The following is a 23,895-nucleotide window of genomic DNA, read 5'->3' as shown; positions in this document are numbered from 1 at the left end:
CCAATACGACGCTGCATGGTGGTTTGGTTTAGTTCAGGATCCTATAAAGAGTGTATTATGTTGTCTGTAGGGTTCTGATCCAATACGACGCTGCATGGTGGTTTGGTTTAGTTCAGGATCCTATAAAGAGTGTATTATGTTGTCTGTAGGGTTCTGATCCAATACGACGCTGCATGGTGGTTTGGTTTAGTTCAGGATCCTATAAAGAGTGTATTATGTTGTCTGTAGGGTTCTGATCCAATACGACGCTGCATGGTGGTTTGGTTTAGTTCAGGATCCTATAAAGAGTGTATTATGTTGTCTGTAGGGTTCTGATCCAATACGACGCTGCATGGTGGTTTGGTTTAGTTCAGGATCCTATAAAGAGTGTATTATGTTGTCTGTAGGGTTCTGATCCAATACGACGCTGCATGGTGGTTTGGTTTAGTTCAGGATCCTATAAAGAGTGTATTATGTTGTCTGTAGGGTTCTGATCCAATACGACGCTGCATGGTGGTTTGGTTTAGTTCAGGATCCTATAAAGAGTGTATTATGTTGTCTGTAGGGTTCTGATCCAATACGACGCTGCATGGTGGTTTGGTTTAGTTCAGGATCCTATAAAGAGTGTATTATGTTGTCTGTAGGGTTCTGATCCAATACGACGCTGCATGGTGGTTTGGTTTAGTTCAGGATCCTATAAAGAGTGTATTATGTTGTCTGTAGGGTTCTGATCCAATACGACGCTGCATGGTGGTTTGGTTTAGTTCAGGATCCTATAAAGAGTGTATTATGTTGTCTGTAGGGTTCTGATCCAATACGACGCTGCATGGTGGTTTGGTTTAGTTCAGGATCCTATAAAGAGTGTATTATGTTGTCTGTAGGGTTCTGATCCAATACGACGCTGCATGGTGGTTTGGTTTAGTTCAGGATCCTATAAAGAGTGTATTATGTTGTCTGTAGGGTTCTGATCCAATACGACGCTGCATGGTGGTTTGGTTTAGTTCAGGATCCTATAAAGAGTGTATTATGTTGTCTGTAGGGTTCTGATCCAATACGACGCTGCATGGTGGTTTGGTTTAGTTCAGGATCCTATAAAGAGTGTATTATGTTGTCTGTAGGGTTCTGATCCAATACGACGCTGCATGGTGGTTTGGTTTAGTTCAGGATCCTATAAAGAGTGTATTATGTTGTCTGTAGGGTTCTGATCCAATACGACGCTGCATGGTGGTTTGGTTTAGTTCAGGATCCTATAAAGAGTGTATTATGTTGTCTGTAGGGTTCTGATCCAATACGACGCTGCATGGTGGTTTGGTTTAGTTCAGGATCCTATAAAGAGTGTATTATGTTGTCTGTAGGGTTCTGATCCAATACGACGCTGCATGGTGGTTTGGTTTAGTTCAGGATCCTATAAAGAGTGTATTATGTTGTCTGTAGGGTTCTGATCCAATACGACGCTGCATGGTGGTTTGGTTTAGTTCAGGATCCTATAAAGAGTGTATTATGTTGTCTGTAGGGTTCTGATCCAATACGACGCTGCATGGTGGTTTGGTTTAGTTCAGGATCCTATAAAGAGTGTATTATGTTGTCTGTAGGGTTCTGATCCAATACGACGCTGCATGGTGGTTTGGTTTAGTTCAGGATCCTATAAAGAGTGTATTATGTTGTCTGTAGGGTTCTGATCCAATACGACGCTGCATGGTGGTTTGGTTTAGTTCAGGATCCTATAAAGAGTGTATTATGTTGTCTGTAGGGTTCTGATCCAATACGACGCTGCATGGTGGTTTGGTTTAGTTCAGGATCCTATAAAGAGTGTATTATGTTGTCTGTAGGGTTCTGATCCAATACGACGCTGCATGGTGGTTTGGTTTAGTTCAGGATCCTATAAAGAGTGTATTATGTTGTCTGTAGGGTTCTGATCCAATACGACGCTGCATGGTGGTTTGGTTTAGTTCAGGATCCTATAAAGAGTGTATTATGTTGTCTGTAGGGTTCTGATCCAATACGACGCTGCATGGTGGTTTGGTTTAGTTCAGGATCCTATAAAGAGTGTATTATGTTGTCTGTAGGGTTCTGATCCAATACGACGCTGCATGGTGGTTTGGTTTAGTTCAGGATCCTATAAAGAGTGTATTATGTTGTCTGTAGGGTTCTGATCCAATACGACGCTGCATGGTGGTTTGGTTTAGTTCAGGATCCTATAAAGAGTGTATTATGTTGTCTGTAGGGTTCTGATCCAATACGACGCTGCATGGTGGTTTGGTTTAGTTCAGGATCCTATAAAGAGTGTATTATGTTGTCTGTAGGGTTCTGATCCAATACGACGCTGCATGGTGGTTTGGTTTAGTTCAGGATCCTATAAAGAGTGTATTATGTTGTCTGTAGGGTTCTGATCCAATACGACGCTGCATGGTGGTTTGGTTTAGTTCAGGATCCTATAAAGAGTGTATTATGTTGTCTGTAGGGTTCTGATCCAATACGACGCTGCATGGTGGTTTGGTTTAGTTCAGGATCCTATAAAGAGTGTATTATGTTGTCTGTAGGGTTCTGATCCAATACGACGCTGCATGGTGGTTTGGTTTAGTTCAGGATCCTATAAAGAGTGTATTATGTTGTCTGTAGGGTTCTGATCCAATACGACGCTGCATGGTGGTTTGGTTTAGTTCAGGATCCTATAAAGAGTGTATTATGTTGTCTGTAGGGTTCTGATCCAATACGACGCTGCATGGTGGTTTGGTTTAGTTCAGGATCCTATAAAGAGTGTATTATGTTGTCTGTAGGGTTCTGATCCAATACGACGCTGCATGGTGGTTTGGTTTAGTTCAGGATCCTATAAAGAGTGTATTATGTTGTCTGTAGGGTTCTGATCCAATACGACGCTGCATGGTGGTTTGGTTTAGTTCAGGATCCTATAAAGAGTGTATTATGTTGTCTGTAGGGTTCTGATCCAATACGACGCTGCATGGTGGTTTGGTTTAGTTCAGGATCCTATAAAGAGTGTATTATGTTGTCTGTAGGGTTCTGATCCAATACGACGCTGCATGGTGGTTTGGTTTAGTTCAGGATCCTATAAAGAGTGTATTATGTTGTCTGTAGGGTTCTGATCCAATACGACGCTGCATGGTGGTTTGGTTTAGTTCAGGATCCTATAAAGAGTGTATTATGTTGTCTGTAGGGTTCTGATCCAATACGACGCTGCATGGTGGTTTGGTTTAGTTCAGGATCCTATAAAGAGTGTATTATGTTGTCTGTAGGGTTCTGATCCAATACGACGCTGCATGGTGGTTTGGTTTAGTTCAGGATCCTATAAAGAGTGTATTATGTTGTCTGTAGGGTTCTGATCCAATACGACGCTGCATGGTGGTTTGGTTTAGTTCAGGATCCTATAAAGAGTGTATTATGTTGTCTGTAGGGTTCTGATCCAATACGACGCTGCATGGTGGTTTGGTTTAGTTCAGGATCCTATAAAGAGTGTATTATGTTGTCTGTAGGGTTCTGATCCAATACGACGCTGCATGGTGGTTTGGTTTAGTTCAGGATCCTATAAAGAGTGTATTATGTTGTCTGTAGGGTTCTGATCCAATACGACGCTGCATGGTGGTTTGGTTTAGTTCAGGATCCTATAAAGAGTGTATTATGTTGTCTGTAGGGTTCTGATCCAATACGACGCTGCATGGTGGTTTGGTTTAGTTCAGGATCCTATAAAGAGTGTATTATGTTGTCTGTAGGGTTCTGATCCAATACGACGCTGCATGGTGGTTTGGTTTAGTTCAGGATCCTATAAAGAGTGTATTATGTTGTCTGTAGGGTTCTGATCCAATACGACGCTGCATGGTGGTTTGGTTTAGTTCAGGATCCTATAAAGAGTGTATTATGTTGTCTGTAGGGTTCTGATCCAATACGACGCTGCATGGTGGTTTGGTTTAGTTCAGGATCCTATAAAGAGTGTATTATGTTGTCTGTAGGGTTCTGATCCAATACGACGCTGCATGGTGGTTTGGTTTAGTTCAGGATCCTATAAAGAGTGTATTATGTTGTCTGTAGGGTTCTGATCCAATACGACGCTGCATGGTGGTTTGGTTTAGTTCAGGATCCTATAAAGAGTGTATTATGTTGTCTGTAGGGTTCTGATCCAATACGACGCTGCATGGTGGTTTGGTTTAGTTCAGGATCCTATAAAGAGTGTATTATGTTGTCTGTAGGGTTCTGATCCAATACGACGCTGCATGGTGGTTTGGTTTAGTTCAGGATCCTATAAAGAGTGTATTATGTTGTCTGTAGGGTTCTGATCCAATACGACGCTGCATGGTGGTTTGGTTTAGTTCAGGATCCTATAAAGAGTGTATTATGTTGTCTGTAGGGTTCTGATCCAATACGACGCTGCATGGTGGTTTGGTTTAGTTCAGGATCCTATAAAGAGTGTATTATGTTGTCTGTAGGGTTCTGATCCAATACGACGCTGCATGGTGGTTTGGTTTAGTTCAGGATCCTATAAAGAGTGTATTATGTTGTCTGTAGGGTTCTGATCCAATACGACGCTGCATGGTGGTTTGGTTTAGTTCAGGATCCTATAAAGAGTGTATTATGTTGTCTGTAGGGTTCTGATCCAATACGACGCTGCATGGTGGTTTGGTTTAGTTCAGGATCCTATAAAGAGTGTATTATGTTGTCTGTAGGGTTCTGATCCAATACGACTGTAGGGTTCTGATCCAATACGACGCTGCATGGTGGTTTGGTTTAGTTCAGGATCCTATAAAGAGTGTATTATGTTGTCTGTAGGGTTCTGATCCAATACGACGCTGCATGGTGGTTTGGTTTAGTTCAGGATCCTATAAAGAGTGTATTATGTTGTCTGTAGGGTTCTGATCCAATACGACGCTGCATGGTGGTTTGGTTTAGTTCAGGATCCTATAAAGAGTGTATTATGTTGTCTGTAGGGTTCTGATCCAATACGACGCTGCATGGTGGTTTGGTTTAGTTCAGGATCCTATAAAGAGTGTATTATGTTGTCTGTAGGGTTCTGATCCAATACGACGCTGCATGGTGGTTTGGTTTAGTTCAGGATCCTATAAAGAGTGTATTATGTTGTCTGTAGGGTTCTGATCCAATACGACGCTGCATGGTGGTTTGGTTTAGTTCAGGATCCTATAAAGAGTGTATTATGTTGTCTGTAGGGTTCTGATCCAATACGACGCTGCATGGTGGTTTGGTTTAGTTCAGGATCCTATAAAGAGTGTATTATGTTGTCTGTAGGGTTCTGATCCAATACGACGCTGCATGGTGGTTTGGTTTAGTTCAGGATCCTATAAAGAGTGTATTATGTTGTCTGTAGGGTTCTGATCCAATACGACGCTGCATGGTGGTTTGGTTTAGTTCAGGATCCTATAAAGAGTGTATTATGTTGTCTGTAGGGTTCTGATCCAATACGACGCTGCATGGTGGTTTGGTTTAGTTCAGGATCCTATAAAGAGTGTATTATGTTGTCTGTAGGGTTCTGATCCAATACGACGCTGCATGGTGGTTTGGTTTAGTTCAGGATCCTATAAAGAGTGTATTATGTTGTCTGTAGGGTTCTGATCCAATACGACGCTGCATGGTGGTTTGGTTTAGTTCAGGATCCTATAAAGAGTGTATTATGTTGTCTGTAGGGTTCTGATCCAATACGACGCTGCATGGTGGTTTGGTTTAGTTCAGGATCCTATAAAGAGTGTATTATGTTGTCTGTAGGGTTCTGATCCAATACGACGCTGCATGGTGGTTTGGTTTAGTTCAGGATCCTATAAAGAGTGTATTATGTTGTCTGTAGGGTTCTGATCCAATACGACGCTGCATGGTGGTTTGGTTTAGTTCAGGATCCTATAAAGAGTGTATTATGTTGTCTGTAGGGTTCTGATCCAATACGACGCTGCATGGTGGTTTGGTTTAGTTCAGGATCCTATAAAGAGTGTATTATGTTGTCTGTAGGGTTCTGATCCAATACGACGCTGCATGGTGGTTTGGTTTAGTTCAGGATCCTATAAAGAGTGTATTATGTTGTCTGTAGGGTTCTGATCCAATACGACGCTGCATGGTGGTTTGGTTTAGTTCAGGATCCTATAAAGAGTGTATTATGTTGTCTGTAGGGTTCTGATCCAATACGACGCTGCATGGTGGTTTGGTTTAGTTCAGGATCCTATAAAGAGTGTATTATGTTGTCTGTAGGGTTCTGATCCAATACGACGCTGCATGGTGGTTTGGTTTAGTTCAGGATCCTATAAAGAGTGTATTATGTTGTCTGTAGGGTTCTGATCCAATACGACGCTGCATGGTGGTTTGGTTTAGTTCAGGATCCTATAAAGAGTGTATTATGTTGTCTGTAGGGTTCTGATCCAATACGACGCTGCATGGTGGTTTGGTTTAGTTCAGGATCCTATAAAGAGTGTATTATGTTGTCTGTAGGGTTCTGATCCAATACGACGCTGCATGGTGGTTTGGTTTAGTTCAGGATCCTATAAAGAGTGTATTATGTTGTCTGTAGGGTTCTGATCCAATACGACGCTGCATGGTGGTTTGCTTTAGTTCAGGATCCTATAAAGAGTGTATTATGTTGTCTGTAGGGTTCTGATCCAATACGACGCTGCATGGTGGTTTGGTTTAGTTCAGGATCCTATAAAGAGTGTATTATGTTGTCTGTAGGGTTTTAAAATTGCAGGTAACTTTCACAGTTTTTTTTTTTCCAGAAATCCTGGTTGAAGGATTCCAGATGTCCTGCACATTCCCTGCTGATTCCCCTACCAGAACCCACCATTAGATCAACCAGATACCTAACTAACTGTCTGTACCTGTCTCTCTCCCCCCCCCCCCCCCCCTCATCCTCCTCTTCCCTGACGCGTGACCTGGGCAGCAGAGAGACAGAGAAGTGATGTCATCAACAGTGGACAGGGACAGCATGGTGACTAAGAGTTCCCTTTACACCCGGACGGCGGGCTACGGAGACGGGGAGAGGGAGAGGGAGAGCCCGTACCTACCCAAAAACCTAGATTACTCTCTGGGCATCGCACGAGAAGAGGTGCCCCTCTACCCGCACCACTCACTACTGTCAAATTCATATCCATTGTAGGAATGTTACTGTATTGGAGGAACAGCTTGTCATTCAGTAGTAGTCATATTCATACAAATGTTTACCTTTATACAGACTGATCCCTTCATAGTTTTTCTTCTGATGTGTACATGAACTGCAGCTAATAAAGTTTTCTCTTCCTCCCTCTCAGATCGTGTCCAAGGAGAAGGAGGTACTGGAGTGGCAGAGGAAGTACGAGGACAGTCGACAGGAAGTGCTGGAGATGAGGTGAGATGATCAACTGTCAGTCGGTCACGTTACCTTGACAACAGTCGGTCACGTTACCTGGACAACAGTCGGTCACGTTACCTTGACAACAGTCGGTCACGTTACCTTGACAACAGTCAGTCACGTTACCTTGACAACGGGCAGTTACGCTACCATGACAACAGTCAGTCACGTTACCATGACAACAGTCAGTCACGTTACTATGACAACAGTCAGGTTGGTGTAGAGTGGTGGTGGGGTCCATCTAGCCAGGAGAGTCTACGCTCTTAGTAAAAAGGTTTCTTCAACTGTCCCCATAAGATAAGCCTTTTTTGTTCCAGGTAGAACCCATTTTGGTTCCAGGAAGAACCCTTTTAGGATCCACGTAGAACCCTCTATGGAAAGGGTTCTACATGCTTTCCAAAAGGGTTCTACCTGGAACCAAAAAAGGGGGTTCTTCAAAGGGACATCAAAATAACCCTTTTAGGTTGTAGATATCACTGTTTATTTGTAAGAGTGTAGTTAAGATTATCTAAGGGGACTTATTTCATTAGGCTGATTGGCCCTTACGATAAGGAGGGTTAAGTAGCTAAGAGCAGAGGTACGGCTAATCCACCCGCTTACCTCTCTATCCGGCAATACCAAAACAAAGCTGTCTGAAAAATACTCTTGTAGTCCAAACGCATTGCAGTTTTGTGTCCTAATTTTATGTAAACTATAGGCTGATCTGCTCCTACTTACAGTATATGCAGTCTTTGTAAATACTATAGTTTCTGCATCATGCTACTTGTTTTCTTTCTTGACATCTGCATTCCTTCTATTGCCCTCATCTCACCCCAAAACACGCATTTAGGAGCCCCTTCTATTGCCCTCATCTCACCCCAAAACAAGCATTTAGGAGCCCCTTCTATTGCCCTCATCTCACCCCAAAACAAGCATTTAGGAGCCCCTTCTATTGCCCTCATCTCACCCCAAAACAAGCATTTAGGAGCCCCTTCTATTGCCCTCATCTCACCCCAAAACAAGCATTCAGGAGCCTCCCTTCTATTGCCCTCATCTCACCCCAAAACACGCATTTAGGAGCCCCTTCTATTGCCCTCATCTCACCCCAAAACAAGCATTCAGGAGCCTCCCTTCTATTGCCCTCATCTCACCCCAAAACACGCATTTAGGAGCCCCTTCTATTGCCCTCATCTCACCCCAAAACAAGCATTCAGGAGCCTCCCTTCTATTGCCCTCATCTCACCCCCCCAAAAAGCAGTGGAAGATTTAAACAGATACCTGAAGAGGTCTTAAGTTAGCCTCGTCCAACTCACTTTTGTGGGTAGGGATGTGACTGTCATGGAATTTTGGATGACGGTAATTGGCCAGCCAATTAGAGCTGGTGTCCATAATAACTGTTTGAATAGCAGTTAAATGCTTCTTTTATCCGCTCCTGACTGCAAAGTGCTGTTATAAAAATAGAATGAATTAAAATGGGCGTCCCCCATTCAAGTCTACGATGGCTTAATGGGTAGACTGGAAACCATTGCAAGTGTACCCATAGGAACAAAGCAGGAAGTAAAAGCAGGAAGTGTACCCATCAATATGTGCTGTGATTTGTTGATTGAACTCAACTGACATAACAAAAATACATTCCATTGCGTGTTCCACATCAGTGAACATCATTTGAATGAACATTCTACATTACCATGGAAATTATTGCATCACAATACCAGGCGGCCATTGGGAGTGGACCCATGAGTTTACCAGTGAAATTGCAGTGGTGTAAAGTATTTAAGTAAAAATACTTTAAAGTACTACTTAATTAGTTTTTTGGGGTTATGTGTACTTTACTATTTATATTTTTGACAACTTTTACTTTTACTTCACTACATTCCTAAAGAAAATATTTTTTACTACATTTTCCCAGACATCCAAAATTACTCGTTACATTTTGACAGAAAAATGCTCCAATTCACACACTTATCAAGAGAACATCCCTGGTCATCCCTACTGCCTCTGATCTGGTGGACTCACTAAACACACATTATTTGTTTGTAAATGATGTCTGAGTGTTGGAGTGTGCCCCTGGATATCCGTAAATAAAAACTAAGGAAGAAATTGTGCCGTCTGGTTTGCTTAATATACAGAATTTGAAATGGTTTATACTTTTACTTTTGATACTTAAGTACATTTTAGAAATTAAATGTACTTTTGATTCTTCATTATATTTAAAACCAAATACTTTTAGACTTTTACTCAAGTAGTATTTTACTGGGTGACTTTCACTTTTACTTGAGTCATTTTATATCAAGGTATCTTTACTTTTACTCAAGAATGACAATTGAGTACTTTTTCCACCACTGTCAAATTTCCAGGGTTACAGGTTTCAAACCCATTCCATTCATTATTTGCTACAACACCTTGCTTGTTTCAAATAAATCTCATTGTTAAGAGTCCACAAACTGACTCCACCGCACAAATTCACGGCCGTCCTTTCTTCAGTCAGCTGTTCATTTAAAATGTTATATACACTACAGTTCAAAAGTTTGGGGTCACTAAGAAATGTCCTTGTTTTTGAAAGAAAAGCTAATCTTTTGTCTTTTAAAATAACATCAAATTGATCAGAAATACAGTGTAGACATTGTTAATGTTGTAAATGACTATTGTAGCTGGAAACGGCTGATTTTTTAATGGAATATCTACATAGGCGTACAGAGGCCCATTTATCAGCAACCATCACTCCTGTGTTCCAATGGCACGTTGTGTTAGCTAATCCAAGTTTATCACTTTAAAAAGGCTAATTGATCATTAGAAAACCCTTTTGCAATTATGTTAGCACAGCTGAAAACTGTTGTTCTGATTAAAGAAGCAATAAAACTGGCCTTCTTTAAACTAGTTGAGTATCTGGATCATCAGTATTTGTGGGTTTGATTACAGGCTCAAAATGGCCAGAAACAAAGTACTTTCTTCTGAAATTCAGTCTATTCTTGTTCTGAGAAATGAAGGCTATTCCATGTGAGAAATTGGCAAGAAACTGAAGATCTCGTACAACGCTGTGTACTACTCCCTTCACAGAACAGTACAAACTGGCTCTAACCAGAATAGAAAGAGGAGTGGGAGGCCCCGGTTCTCTAGTTTGAGAAACAGACAAGTCCTCAACTGGTAGCTTCATTAAATAGTACCTACAAAAAACCAGTCTCAACGTCAATAGTGAAGAGGTGACTCTGGGATGCTGACCTTCTAGGCAGAGTTCCTCTGACCAGTCTCAACGTCAATAGTGAAGAGGCGACTCTAGGATGCTGGCCTTCTAGGCAGAGTTCCTCTGTCCAGTGTCTGAGATATGGCTTTTTCTTTGCAACTCTGCCAGCATCCCGTAGTCACCTCTTCAATCACTACTTTATTTTAAGAATGTGAAATGTCAGAATAATAGTAGAGAGAATGATTTATTTCAGCTTTATTTCTTTCATCACATTCCCAGTGGGTCAGAAGGTTACATACACTCAATTAGTATTTGGTAGAATTGCCTTTAAATTGTTTATCTAGGGTCAAACGTTTCGGGTTGCCTTCCACAAGCTTCCCACAATAAGTTGGGTGAATTCTGACCCATTCCTCCTGACAGAGCTGGTGTAACTGAGTCAGGTTTGTAGGTCTCCTTGCTCGCACACACTTTTTCAGTTCTGCCCACAAATTTTCTATGGGATTGAGGTCAGGGCTTTGTGATGGCCACTCCAATACCTTGACTTTGTTGTCCTTAAGCCATTTTGCCAGAACTTTGGAAGTATGCTTGGGGTCATTGTCCATTTGGAAGACCCATTCTGCCAGCAGCAGACCACCCTGCATCCCACTGCTGGTTTGCTTCTGAAGCTAAGCAGGGTTGGTCCTGGTTGGTCCCTGGATGGGAGACCAGATGCTGCTGGAAGTGGTGTTGGAGGGCCAGTAGGAGGCACTCTTTCCTCTGATCTAAAAAATATCCCACTGCCCTGTGTAGGGTGCTGTCTTTCGGATTGGACGTTAAACGGTGTCCTGACTCTCTGAGGTCATTAAAGATCCCATTGCACTTATCGTAAGAGTAGGGGTGTTAACCCTGGTGTCCTGGCTAAATTCTCAATCTGGCCCTCATACCATCACAACCACCTAATCATCCCCAGCTTACAATTGGCTCATTCATCCCCCTCCTCTCCCCTGTAACTATTCCCCAGGTCGTTGCTGTAAATGAGAATGTGTTCTCAGTCAACTTACCTGGTTAAATAAAATTTGCGACCAAGCTTTAACTTCCTGACTGATGTCTTGAGATGTGGCTTCAATATATCCACATAATTTTCCTGCCTCATGATACCATCTATTTTGTGAAGTGCACAAGTCCCTCCTACAGCAAAGCACCCCCACAACATGATGCTGCCACCCCCATGCTTCACGGTTGGGATGGTGTTCTTCAGCTTGCAAGCCCCTCCCCCCTTTTCCTCCAAACATAACAATGGTCATTATGGCCAAACAATTATATTTTTGTTTCATCAGACCAGAGGACATTTCTCCAAAAAGTACATATTTGTCCCCATCTGCATTTGCAAACTGTAGTCTGGCTTTTTTTATGGCGGTTTTGGAGCAGTGGCTTCTTCCTTGCTGAGTGGCCTTTCAGGTTATGTCGATATACGACTCGTTTTACTGTGGTTATAGATACTTTTGTACCTGTTTCCTCCAGGATCTTCACAAGGTCCTTTGCTGTTGTTCTGGGATTGATTTGCACTTTTCGCACCAAAGTACGTTCATCTCTAGGAGACAGAACGCGTCTCCTTCCTGAGCGGTATGACGGCTGCGTGGTCCCATGGTGTTTATACTTGCGTACTATTGTTTGTACAGATGAACGTGGTACCTTCAGGCGTTTGGAAATTGCTCCCAAGGATGAACAAGACTTTTTCTAAGGTCTTGGCTGATTTCTTTTGATTTTCCCATGATGTCAAGCAAAGAGGCACTGAGTTTGAAGGTAGGCCTTGAAATACATCCACAGGTACACCTCCAATTGACTCAAATGATGTCAATTAGCCTATCAGAAGCTTCTAAAGCCATGACATAATTTTCTGGAATTTTCCACGCTGTTTAAAGGCACAGTCAACTTTGTGTAGGTAAACGTCTGACCCACTGGAATTGTGATACAGTGAATTATAAGTGAAATAAGCTGTCTGTAAACAATTGTTGGAAAAATGACTTGTGTCATGCACAAAGTAGATGTCCTAACCGACTTGCCAAAACTATAGTTTGTTAACAAGAAATTTGTGGAGTGGTTGAAAAACGAGTTTTAATGACTCCAACCTAAGTGTATGTAAACTACCAACTTCAACTGTAATTCTGTTTGTGTGTACATGTATATATATATATTTTTACGGTTATTATATTTTCATGTCAGTCTTGATCCGTAACTATCGGTTATACAGTAGTTGTACCAGCCCTACTTTTGAGTGATAACACTGTGCAAAGAAAAACAACGACTAGTGTTTTGAGACCCGCATTGCACATATTAACCTACCTAACCAAGAACTCATATGTATCTTTCAGAAACATGCATATGCCTCATGTTAATGAAAACAAAGTGTTGAATATTTGTAAAAAAAAAAAAAAAAAATGTTTTATCAATTAATCTTTGTGGTTTGTGGTTCATAGGAGAATCGTGTCAGAGTATGAGAAGACCATTGCACAGATGATTGGTGAGTAATACTGACCCATCCCCACCAAAGCTCAGGGATTTTAATACACGCTTTACAATTATTGTCTTGAACGTTATGGCAACATTTTGATTTGTGCCTAAATTAACATATCCAATGTAATTATTTGACATGAGGGCCATAAACAACAACTCACTATTCTGGATTAAAATATAAATACATTGCTGAGGTTTTGTCACTTTTGAGAACACAAGCTTAAAAGTACATAGTACAAAAATTATTAAAATATAAAAAAATCATATATAATATTTTTCCTATTCAACAAAAGTAGAGAGAAAAGGGTTTGAATGCCTGAAATACTTTCTAAATATAGTAACAATCAAATTATTAACGACTTACTATAAGATTTCACCTTACTTATAACTTTAAAATAGATATTGCCATATTTAGCGACAGTACAAATTTGACCCCATTTCATATAACTGGCTACGGAGCATTTTTCTGCTTAGCTTTCTCTGAGCGATTCAGAGACACCATTTGAATGTCTGCATGCTCGTGACAACTTCAGCTTTATACACAAAGCGATTTCGTCCCTGTACGATCAAGAGAAAGAGGTTTTGTTTCAATTCTACAAAATTATTTTGGGATTTATTCATGTCGAGAGCTCTAAAATCAGGCTGAGACCACAATTGTTGAAATCGCAAGACTCTCACCCCTTTTCACATGCCGTCTGTCTCCCAGGCTGGGCTCCGTCAATCAGAGGGAGATAAAATTGAATCTTTGTCTGGATAGGATAGAAAATGTGACACGTTACTCCCTATGCAAATGTCAGGTGTGAAACCTAACATTCGTCAGCTGAAAGCAGACGCTGATGGAGATTCTATAAGATACTGAACCCTTCCACGTTCACAGAGCGCTTTGTACCCTGCCACGTTCACAGGGGGATCTGTACCCTGACACGTTCACAGAGGGATCTGTACCCTGCCACGTTCACAGAGGGATCTGTACCCTGCCACGTTCACAGAGGGATCTGTACCCTGCCATGTTCACAGAGGGATCTGTACCCTGCCACGTTCACAGAGCGCTCTGAACCCTGCCACGTTCACACAAGGCTCTGTACCCTTCCACGTTCACAGAGCGCTCTGAACCCTGCCACGTTCACACAACGCTCTGAACCCTGACACGTTCACACAACGCTCTGTACCCTTCCACGTTCACAGAGCACTCTGTACCCTGCCACGTTCACAGAGCGATCTGTACCCTGCTTTGTACACCGAATTATCAGTCGGAACATGTCCTGAACCGCTCAAAGTCCATTAAGTAGGGGACTTAACAACACAGGGGATTTATATCAATATTTGGTTCATTCTCCCTCACCTCACAAACTGTTCAGTATGTTAAGACAAAACATCTTCGGTGCCCAATTCATTATTTTGTCAAAATTAAACACTGAATCTGTATCTGCCATTGACGTAAACCAGGGGAGGGGTCTACTCCATTATCCACACAGCACCAGGGGAGGGGTCTACTCCATTATCCATACAGCACCAGGGGAGTGGTCTACTCCATTATCCATACAGCACCAGGGGAGGGGTCTACTCCATTATCCATACAGCACCAGGGGAGGGGTCAATTCTATCATCCATACAGCACCAGGGGAGGGGTCAACTCCATTATCCATACAGCACCAGGGGAGGGGTCAACTCCATTATCCATACAGCACCAGGGGAGGGGTCAACTCCATTATCCATACAGCACCAGGGGAGGGGTCAACTCCATTATCCATACAGCACCAGGGGAGGGGTGAAGTCCATTATCCATACAGCACCAGGGGAGGGGTCTACTCCATTATCCATACAGCACCAGGGGAGGGGTCAACTCCATTATCCATACAGCACCAGGGGAGTGGTCTACTCCATTATCCATACAGCACCAGGGGAGGGGTCAACTCCATTATCCACACAGCACCAGGGGAGGGGTCAACTCCATTATCCACACAGCACCAGTGGAGTGGTTAAACTCCATTATCCATACAGCACCAGGGGAGGGGTCAACTCCATTATCCATACAGCACCAGGGGAGGGGTCAACTCCATTATCCATACAGCACCAGGGGAGGGGTCAACTCCATTATCCATACAGCACCAGGGTAGTGGTGAACTCCATTATCCACACAGCACCAGGGGAGGGGTCAACTCCATTATCAATACAGCACCAGGGGAGGGGTGAACTCCATTATCCACACAGCACCAGGGGAGGGGTCTACTCCATTATCCACACAGCACCAGGGGAGGGGTCTACTCCATTATCCACACAGCACCAGGGGAGGGGTGAACTCCATTATCCACACAGCACCAGGGGAGGGGTCAACTCCATTATCCATACAGCACCAGGGGAGGGGTGAACTCCATTATCATACAGCACCAGTGGAGGGGTGAACTCCATTATCCACACAGCACCAGGGGAGGGGTCAACTCCATTATCCATACAGCACCAGGGGAGGGGTCTACTCCATTATCCACACAGCACCAGAGGAGGGGTGAACTCCATTATCCACACAGCACCAGGGGAGGGGTCAACTCCATTATCCATACAGCACCAGGGGAGGGGTCTACTCCATTATCCACACAGCACCAGAGGAGGGGTGAACTCCATTATCCACACAGCACCAGGGGAGGGGTCAACTCCATTTCAATTCAGTCAATTCATGAAGTAAGTTGAAATTCCTATTCCAACGTTCCTCAATTATGAGCCACATTTGAAATTTGGAATTTCTGTTGAAATGGAATTGATCCCAACTCATGTGTCTTGCACCTTCCCAGCTTGACTTATAACACGACCCCTTATTTTGTGTTTCTGCTCCCCATCTCGGCCTGTTCCTATTGTATAAACTCTCTCTAACAGGGCTGCCAGGTGAGTATCGAGGAGTCTACCCCGTTAGATGTTTGTGTCTTCAGATCACATCCGTCTGTGTGAGAGAGAGAGAGAGAGAGAGGTAGAGAGAGAGAGAGAGAGAGAGAGAGAGAGAGAGAGAGAGAGAGAGAGAGAGGTAGAGAGGTAGAGAGAGAGAGAGAGAGAGAGAGAGAGAGAGAGAGAGAGAGAGAGAGAGAGAGAGAGAGAGAGAGAGGTAGAGAGAGAGAGAGAGAGAGAGAGAGAGAGAGAACTCTCTTCGTCTAGTGACATTTGTCTTTACATTGTTTGTTGTCTTTCAACTTTTCAACATTTCTTTGTCAGGAAACTGGTGGTACGATACCATAATTAGTTTCTACAATGCACAGGACCAGATTTTCTTAAAGGAGCCTTTCTGGGATATCATGTAAAGCAGGGTAAAGTAGGGTCCTTTAAAGTCTCCTTTCACTCTGTGAGGTTGGAATAATACTGTAAAATTATGAAAATTATGATAATGTCATTTTAGTGTAATAGCTGTTTGAAAAGATAGACAGAAATGTCCGCCTGTCTTGATGAGATAGTGTTTTGGCCTGCCTGGTGACATCACCAGGTGGTAAATTAGTTAATTAACCAATAAGAAAGAGAGTTCCAAACCTCTCTGCCAATAACAGCTAGTTTTCAGTTTTCCCCTCCCCACTCGGACCACTCCCACCATTAAGGCTAATTGCGCTTCAGTTTCTTCTTCTACTGAAGTAGCTACAGTGAGGGGAAAAAAGTATTTGATCCCCTGCTGATTTTGTACGTTTGCCCACTGACAAAGAAAGGATCAGTCTATAATTTTAATGGTAGGTTTATTTGAACAGTGAGAGACAGAATAACAACAACAACAAAAATCCAGAAATACACGTCAAAAATGTTATAAATTGATTTGCATTTTAATGAGGGAAATAAGTATTTGACCCCCTCTCAATCAGAAAGATTTCTGGCTCCCAGGTAAAAAGTCCTGACTTATCAAAGTTATTGTTTTTCTACCTTTTCAGGACATTAAGGTGAAATGTTAGGACATTGGGGTGCTGATAATGTAGGAAAACAAGTACACACACACACACACACACACACACACACACACACACACACACACACACACACACACACACACACACACACACACACACACAGTTTAAAGGGGGGAGAGAATCATAACATTCCAATACTCTTGTCAGTTCGTTGCTCTTCCCTGAAGTCTCTTTTGGGCCTCGTTCATTTCGCTCATCGTTCAGTGTTTGTTCTGTCTGCATGCTTCACACAGAAACACAAGGTTTATTATCAACGTTGCCTTCGTGCTAAACATGTCCCTAATTCAGGCGGCGTTAACTAATGTAGGAAGGATGCAGTAGTAGGAACCTACTCTGTTTTTTTTTTAATTGATGTCAAATCCGTTTCTCTACAATTTCTCAACGAATGTAGTTACCAACGAATGTAGTCTCTCCCTGTTAAGCCTCATTTACACCCGATTCTAACATGCATCTTTAGTCCTGATCTTGTCCGCATTCTGATTGTGCCCACATTCTCTAAAATATGTTTACACATGGTATTAAAATGTCTCTCATATTCGTCTACTGTGTCCGCATTGTGACCAGATGTCTTGGTCCCTCTTTATACAAAATGATACACTTGTAAGATGTCCAGACACAATGATTGGCTGACTACCTCCGGAGGCGGTCAGGAAGATCTGATCCCAATGTGTCTTTTTAATCATCTACATCTGTTAGGAAAATGTGGTCACAATCAAAATCTGGACAAGATTAAGACAAAGGATACATGTAAGAACCAGGTATAAACAGGGCGTGCGTGTGTATATGTAAGCATGTGTGTGTAGATATACATATTTCTGTGTGTGTGTGTGTGTGTGTGTGTGCATGTTTTAGTGTCTTTGTATTTGAGTGTGCAGTATCAGGACCACCATATCTCATCTTTATCCTCCCTTTCCTCTCTCTCTCTCCATCTCTCTCCTCTCTCTCTCCATCCCTCTCCTCTCTCTCCATCCCTCTCCTCTCTCTCTCCATCCCTTTCCTCTCTCTCTCTCCATCTCTCTCCTCTCTCTCCATTCCTCTCCTCTCCTCTCTCCATCCTTCCTCTCCTCTCTATATCCTCCCTCCTCTCCTCTCTCTCTCTCCATCTCTCTCCTCTCTCTCTCCATCCCTCTCCTCTCTCTCTCCATCCCTCTCCTCTCCTCTCTCCATCCTTCCTCTCCTCTCTCTATCCTCCATCTCTCTCATCTCTCTATCCTCCATCTCTCTCATCTCTCTATCCTCCATCTCTCTCCTCTCTATATCCCCCCTCCATCTCTCTCCTTCCTCTCCTCTCTCTATCCTCCCTCTCCTCTCTCTATCCTCAATCTCTCTCCTCTCTATATCCCCCCTCCATCTCTCTCCTTCCTCTCCTCTCTCTATCCTCCCTCTCCTCTCTCTATCCTCCATCTCTCTCCTCTCTATATCCCCCCTCCATCTCTCTCCATCCTCTCCTCTCTCTATCCTCCCTCTCCGCTCTCTATCCTCCATCTCTCTCCTCTCTATATCCCCCCTCCATCTCTCTCCTCCCTCCTCTCTCTCTCCATCCCTCTCCTCTCTCTATCCTCCATCTCTCTCCTCTCTATATCCCCTCCTTCTCTCTCCTCCCTCCTCTCTCTCTCATCCCTCTCCTCTCTCTATCCTTTGTCCCTCCATCTCATGTCTCTCTCTCTCTCTCTCCCACCAGACGATGAGCAGAAGGATAAGTCTCTGTCTCACCACACCATCCAGCAGCTGATCGTAGAGAAGGACCAGGCTCTTTCAGACCTCAACTCAGTAGAGAAAAGTCTGGCTGAACTGTTCAGACGATACGAGAAGCTGAAGGACGTCCTCGAGGGCTACCGCAAGGTGGGGGGGGGGGGAGAAAGCACAGACACAGCTTCTGACGACTGCATACACACACTTGCCGAAGGCTGTTCATCAACGTCGATATTCCAGTAGTTATTATTGTGGTTTCATGACTTCAGTCGGTTATTTGATATGGTCCTACCTTTGGGGTCTGGGATGGCTCAGTTGGTAAGAGTGAGATGCTTAGCAACGGCGATGTTGTGGACTCAATTTCCACAGGGATCACATAAGAATAGTCTGTTTAGGGGCATCTTCATATGAGACCCATTCAAACACTGTCTCTCTCTGTGTGTGTGACCATTCAAACACTGTCTCTCTCTGTGTGTGTGTGTGTGTGTGTGTGTGTGTGTGTGTGTGTGTGTGTGTGTGTGTGTGTGTGTGTGTGTGTGTTTGTGTGTGTGATTATTCAAACACTGTCTCTCTCTGTGTGTGTGTGTGTGTGTGTGTGTGTGTGTGTGTGTGTGTGTGTGTGTGTGTGTGTGTGTGTGTGTGTTACCATTCAAACACTGTCTCTCTCTCTGTGTGTGTGTGTGTGTGTGTGTGTGTGTGTGTGTGTGTGTGTGTGTGTGTGTGTGTTACCATTCAAACACTGTCTCTCTCTCTCTCTCTGTGTGTGTGTGTGTGTGTGTGTGTGTGTGTGTGTGTGTGTGTGTGTGTGTGTGTGTGTGTGTGTGTGTGTGTGTGTGTTACCATTCAAACACTGTCTCTCTCTGTGTGTGTGTGTGTGTGTGTGTGTGTGTGTGTGTGTGTGTGTGTGTGTGTGTGTGTGTGTGTGTGTGTGTGTGTGTGTGTTTGTGTGTGTGATTATTCAAACACTGTCTCTCTGTGTGTGTGTGTGTGTTTGTGTGTGTGATTATTCAAACACTGTCTCTCTCTCTGTGTGTGTGTGTGTGTGTGTGTGTGTGTGTGTGTGTGTGTGTGTGTGTGTGTGTGTGTGTGTGTGTGTGTGTGTGTGTGTGTGTGTGTGTTACCATTCAAACACTGTCTCTCTCTCTCTCTCTGTGTGTGTGTGTGTGTGTGTGTGTGGTGTGTGTGTGTGTGTGTGTGTGTGTGTGTGTGTGTGTGTGTGTGTGTGTGTGTGTGTGTTACCATTCAAACACTGTCTCTCTCTGTGTGTGTGTGTGTGTGTGTGTGTGTGTGTGTGTGTGTGTGTGTGTGTGTGTGTGTGTGTGTGTGTGTGTGTTATAGTTAATTGGAGGTCCTTTTTTTTTTTTTTTAACTGAAACCCTAAATCAGGTGGGTCTCTTTCTGGCTTGTGTGTCTCCCCATCAGAATGAGGAGGTGTTGAAGAAGTGTGCTCAGGAATACCTGTCCCGAGTGAGGAAGGAGGAACAGCGTTACCATGCCCTGAAGATCCATGCAGAGGAGAAACTAGACAAGTGAGTTCAGACCTAATGGACCTCCATCCCCTACAAGGTTCCTCTTCCTTCTCTGATGTTTTTTTTTTCTTCTCCCTTTAATAAAAGCTGATGAGATGACGAACTGGTGTTTTCCATCAGGATTGTAAACACTAAAAGACTTGGGCAAAGCGGAATCAACAACCTCTGTATCATTTAAGACTTTTTTGCTTTGTGAGAAGGTGTTTAAGTTCACACTTAGCCATTTTGATGTAAAATGGTGGCTGAAAATGACCAAATGCCTTTCCTTTGGCTCCAAGTCAGAGTAGGTGTAGCTGTAGCCATGACCCAGTGATACATGGGTGCCGGAACCAAGTAGATAGAAACAGAAAAGTCTGAGCCTTTTGGGTAAAACACTCTGGGTGAATGTTGGGTAAAACACTCTGGGTGAATCCTCAGTGGAAATGTTGGGTAAAACACTCTGGGTGAATGTTGGGTAAAACACTCTGGGTGAATGTTGGGTAAAACACTCTGGGTGAATGTTGGGTAAAACACTCTGGGTGAATCCTCAGTGGAAATGTTGGGTATAAGGTCTGTGTCTCTCCTAACACCCAGGGCGAACTCTGACATCGCCCAGGTGAGGATGAGGGCTCGTCAGGAAACGGCAGCATACCAGGCCTCTCTCAGGAAGGAGACCATGAAGGTGGACTCACTGGAGAGAACCCTGGAACAGAAGGTACAATCTCTCTCTCTCTCACACACACACACACACACACACACACACACACACACGTTATGTGTGTGAAAGACTGCATTCAAACCTATGTTAGCCTTCTGAGCAAAAGCCAAGATGGAAGTCTTTAGTCTAAACATGACAGCATGGAGCCCACGTCTCCCGTCAGCTTTTCAGAGGGATGTAAAATAACCTCCTGGTTTTTGTTTCTCTTCCTTAAAAGAACAAAGAGATCGAAGAGCTGACCAAGATCTGTGACGAGCTGATCGCCAAGATGGGGAAGAGCTAGCAACGCTGAATACGTCCGTCACTACGTCTCCAGGACCTCAGGTGGACGGAGTGGTAAAGGAAGACAGATGGATTGACGGACAGCTGAGGATGTTCTACACTACTGACAGACTATTTCCATGTATCTACTGGCAACATCGCCCCCAAGAGTATTGGAGGGTAACTCCTGGTCGATGGCTTCCTCACCATGTACATTTTGATGTGTCAATGTGTACCACGTTTCCTGTATCAATGGTTTGGTGAAAGGGACTTGGTTATCATGAATGAGAGAGAGAGTGTGTGGGTGGTGGGTGTGTGTGTGTGTGTGTGTGATAGAGAGAAAGAGCATTGATTAAAGGCATCAAATGATGGGAAAGACTGTTGGACTGCTGTTGTCATCAGTTCTTAACACGAGAGAATGAATGTTGGATGAATAGAAAAACAGCAATATTATGTGTGTATATATATATATATATATATATATATATATACACTGCTCAAAAAAATAAAGGGAACACTAAAATAACACATCCTAGATCTGAATGAATGAAATAATCTTATTAAATACTTTTTTCTTTACATAGTTGAATGTGCTGACAACAAAATCACACAAAAATAATCTATGGAAATCCAATTTATCAACCCATGGAGGTCTGGATTTGGAGTCACACTCAAAATTAAAGTGGAAAACCACACTACAGGCTGATCCAACTTTGATGTAATGTCCTTAAAACAAGTCAAAATGGGGCTCAGTAGTGTGTGTGGCCTCCACGTGCCTGTATGACCTCCCTACAACGCCTGGGCATGCTCCTGATGAGGTGGCGGATGGTCTCCTGAGGGATCTCCTCCCAGACCTGGACTAAAGCATCCATCTGTGAAGAGCACAGGGCGCCAGTGGCGAATTTGCCAATCTTGGTGTTCTCTGGCAAATGCCAAACGTCCTGCACGGTGTTGGGCTGTAAGCACAACCCCCACCTGTGGACGTCGGGCCCTCACACCACCCTCATGGAGTCTGTTTCTGACCGTTTGAGCAGACACATGCACATTTGTGGCCTGCTGGAGGTCATTTTGCAGGGCTCTGGCAGTGCTCCTCCTGCTCCTCCTTGCACAAAGGCGGAGGTAGCGGTCCTGCTGCTGGGTTGTTGCCCTCCTACGGCCTCCTCCACGTCTCCTGATGTACTGGCCTGTCTCCTGGTAGCGCCTCCATGCTCTGGACACTACGCTGACAGACACAGCAAACCTTCTTGCCACAGCTCGCATTGATGTGCCATCCTGGATGAGCTGCACTACCTGAGCCACTTGTGTGGGTTGTAGACTCCGTCTCATGCTACCACTAGAGTGAAAGCACCGCCAGCATTCAAAAGTGACCAAAACATCAGCCAGGAAGCATAGGAACTGAGAAGTGGTCTGTGGTCCCCACCTGCAGAACCACTCCTTTATTGGGGGTGTCTTGCTAATTGCCTATAATTTCCACCTGTCGTCTATTCCATTTGCACAACAGCATGTGAAATTTATTGTCAATCAGTGTTGCTTCCTAAGTGGACAGTTTGATATCACAGAAGTGTGATTGACTTGGAGTTACATTGTGTTGTTTAAGTGTTCCCTTTATTTTTTTGAGCAGTATATATATACACACACACTGAGTGTACAAAATATTAAGGACGCCTTCTTAGTATTGAGACCCCCTTTAGCCATCAGAACAGCCTCAATTCGTCGGGTCATGAACTCTACATGTTGTCGAAAGCGTTCCACAGGGATGCTGGCCCATGTTGACTCCAATACCTCGTTCAAAGGCCCTTACGTTTTTCCCATTCACCCTCTGAACGGCATCCATGTCGCAAGGCTTAAAAAAAAAAATCATTCTTTATCCTGTCTCCTTCCCTACTGCCATACCCCGTTCAACAACACTTCAATATCTTGTCTTGCCCATTCACCCTCTGAACGGCACACATACACAATCCATGTCTCAAGGCTTTAAAAAAAAAATCCTTCTTTATCCTGTCTCCTTCCATTTCATCTATACCGATTTAAAATGGATTTAACAAGTGACATCAATAAGGGATCATATCTTTCACCTGGATTCACCTGGTCAGTCTATGTCATGGAAAGAGCAGGTGTTCTTAATGTTTTGTCCACTCAGTGTATATGACAGACTAAATCGATGAATCGTTCACAGTTAATAAGAGATATACTTGATCACAGAGAACTGCACGTGGAAGTGTCAAAATATAAACTTCCTTTTTTTTTTTTTTGTAAATAGGTCAATTGCGTTGATTATAATGATTCTAATAAAAATACACCTGCATTTTTTTCATATTCTGTCAGTTTAAAATATCTTCACTGGATCGTGAAATCTTGGAGATATTTTTTGCTGCATATTTTGGGACATAGTTTTCTTATTTTTCAATTTTGATATTATTGATAATGAAAAGTAATTGTTACTGTAATAATCAGTTGTTGGGACAGAGGCTAGTTAATTAATTACATTTCTGACCGGTACGTCACAGTCCTGCTATGGTCCTGCACAGCTACACACCTGGGTTCAAATAGTATTTGAAATCTTTCGGCGTTTGTCTCTAGCCTGGCCAGGATTGACAACATGCAGTTTTGAGACTATTTTATTAGTCTCTTAAACCAGGAAAGGTTAATCGAGCGCAGATAAAGTATTTGAAATGATTTCGAATAGTGTTTGAACCCAGGTCTCATCTGTTTACAATAAAGGAATTTAAAAAAAACATGGGCTGTAGCTTCTTTCAAACAACAAGGGATTACACACACACACACACACACACACACACACACACACACACACACACACACACACACAC

The 23,895-nt window shown here is 43.2% G+C and overlaps 1 protein-coding gene across 1 annotated transcript in view; it reads left to right on the top strand.

Annotated features, from left to right (window-relative positions):
• LOC106589972 (uncharacterized) overlaps positions 1–7,303 on the top strand; it is a 230,297-nt gene extending 222,994 nt beyond the window's left edge. Inside the window, exons 14-15 of the transcript XR_014383054.1 lie at positions 6,860–7,024; positions 7,227–7,303. The gene's annotated coding sequence lies outside the window, so the exon portion shown is untranslated. The remainder of the gene's footprint in view (positions 1–6,859; positions 7,025–7,226) is intronic.
• The last annotated feature ends 16,592 nt before the right edge of the window (positions 7,304–23,895 follow it).

Source organism: Salmo salar, chromosome 28, assembly GCF_965601325.2.
Source record: "Salmo salar chromosome 28, fSalSal1, whole genome shotgun sequence".
NCBI classification, from domain to species: domain Eukaryota; kingdom Metazoa; phylum Chordata; class Actinopteri; order Salmoniformes; family Salmonidae; genus Salmo; species Salmo salar.
The sequence above is the reverse complement of the archived record's forward strand: the minus strand, read 5'-3'. Positions and strand labels throughout refer to the sequence as shown.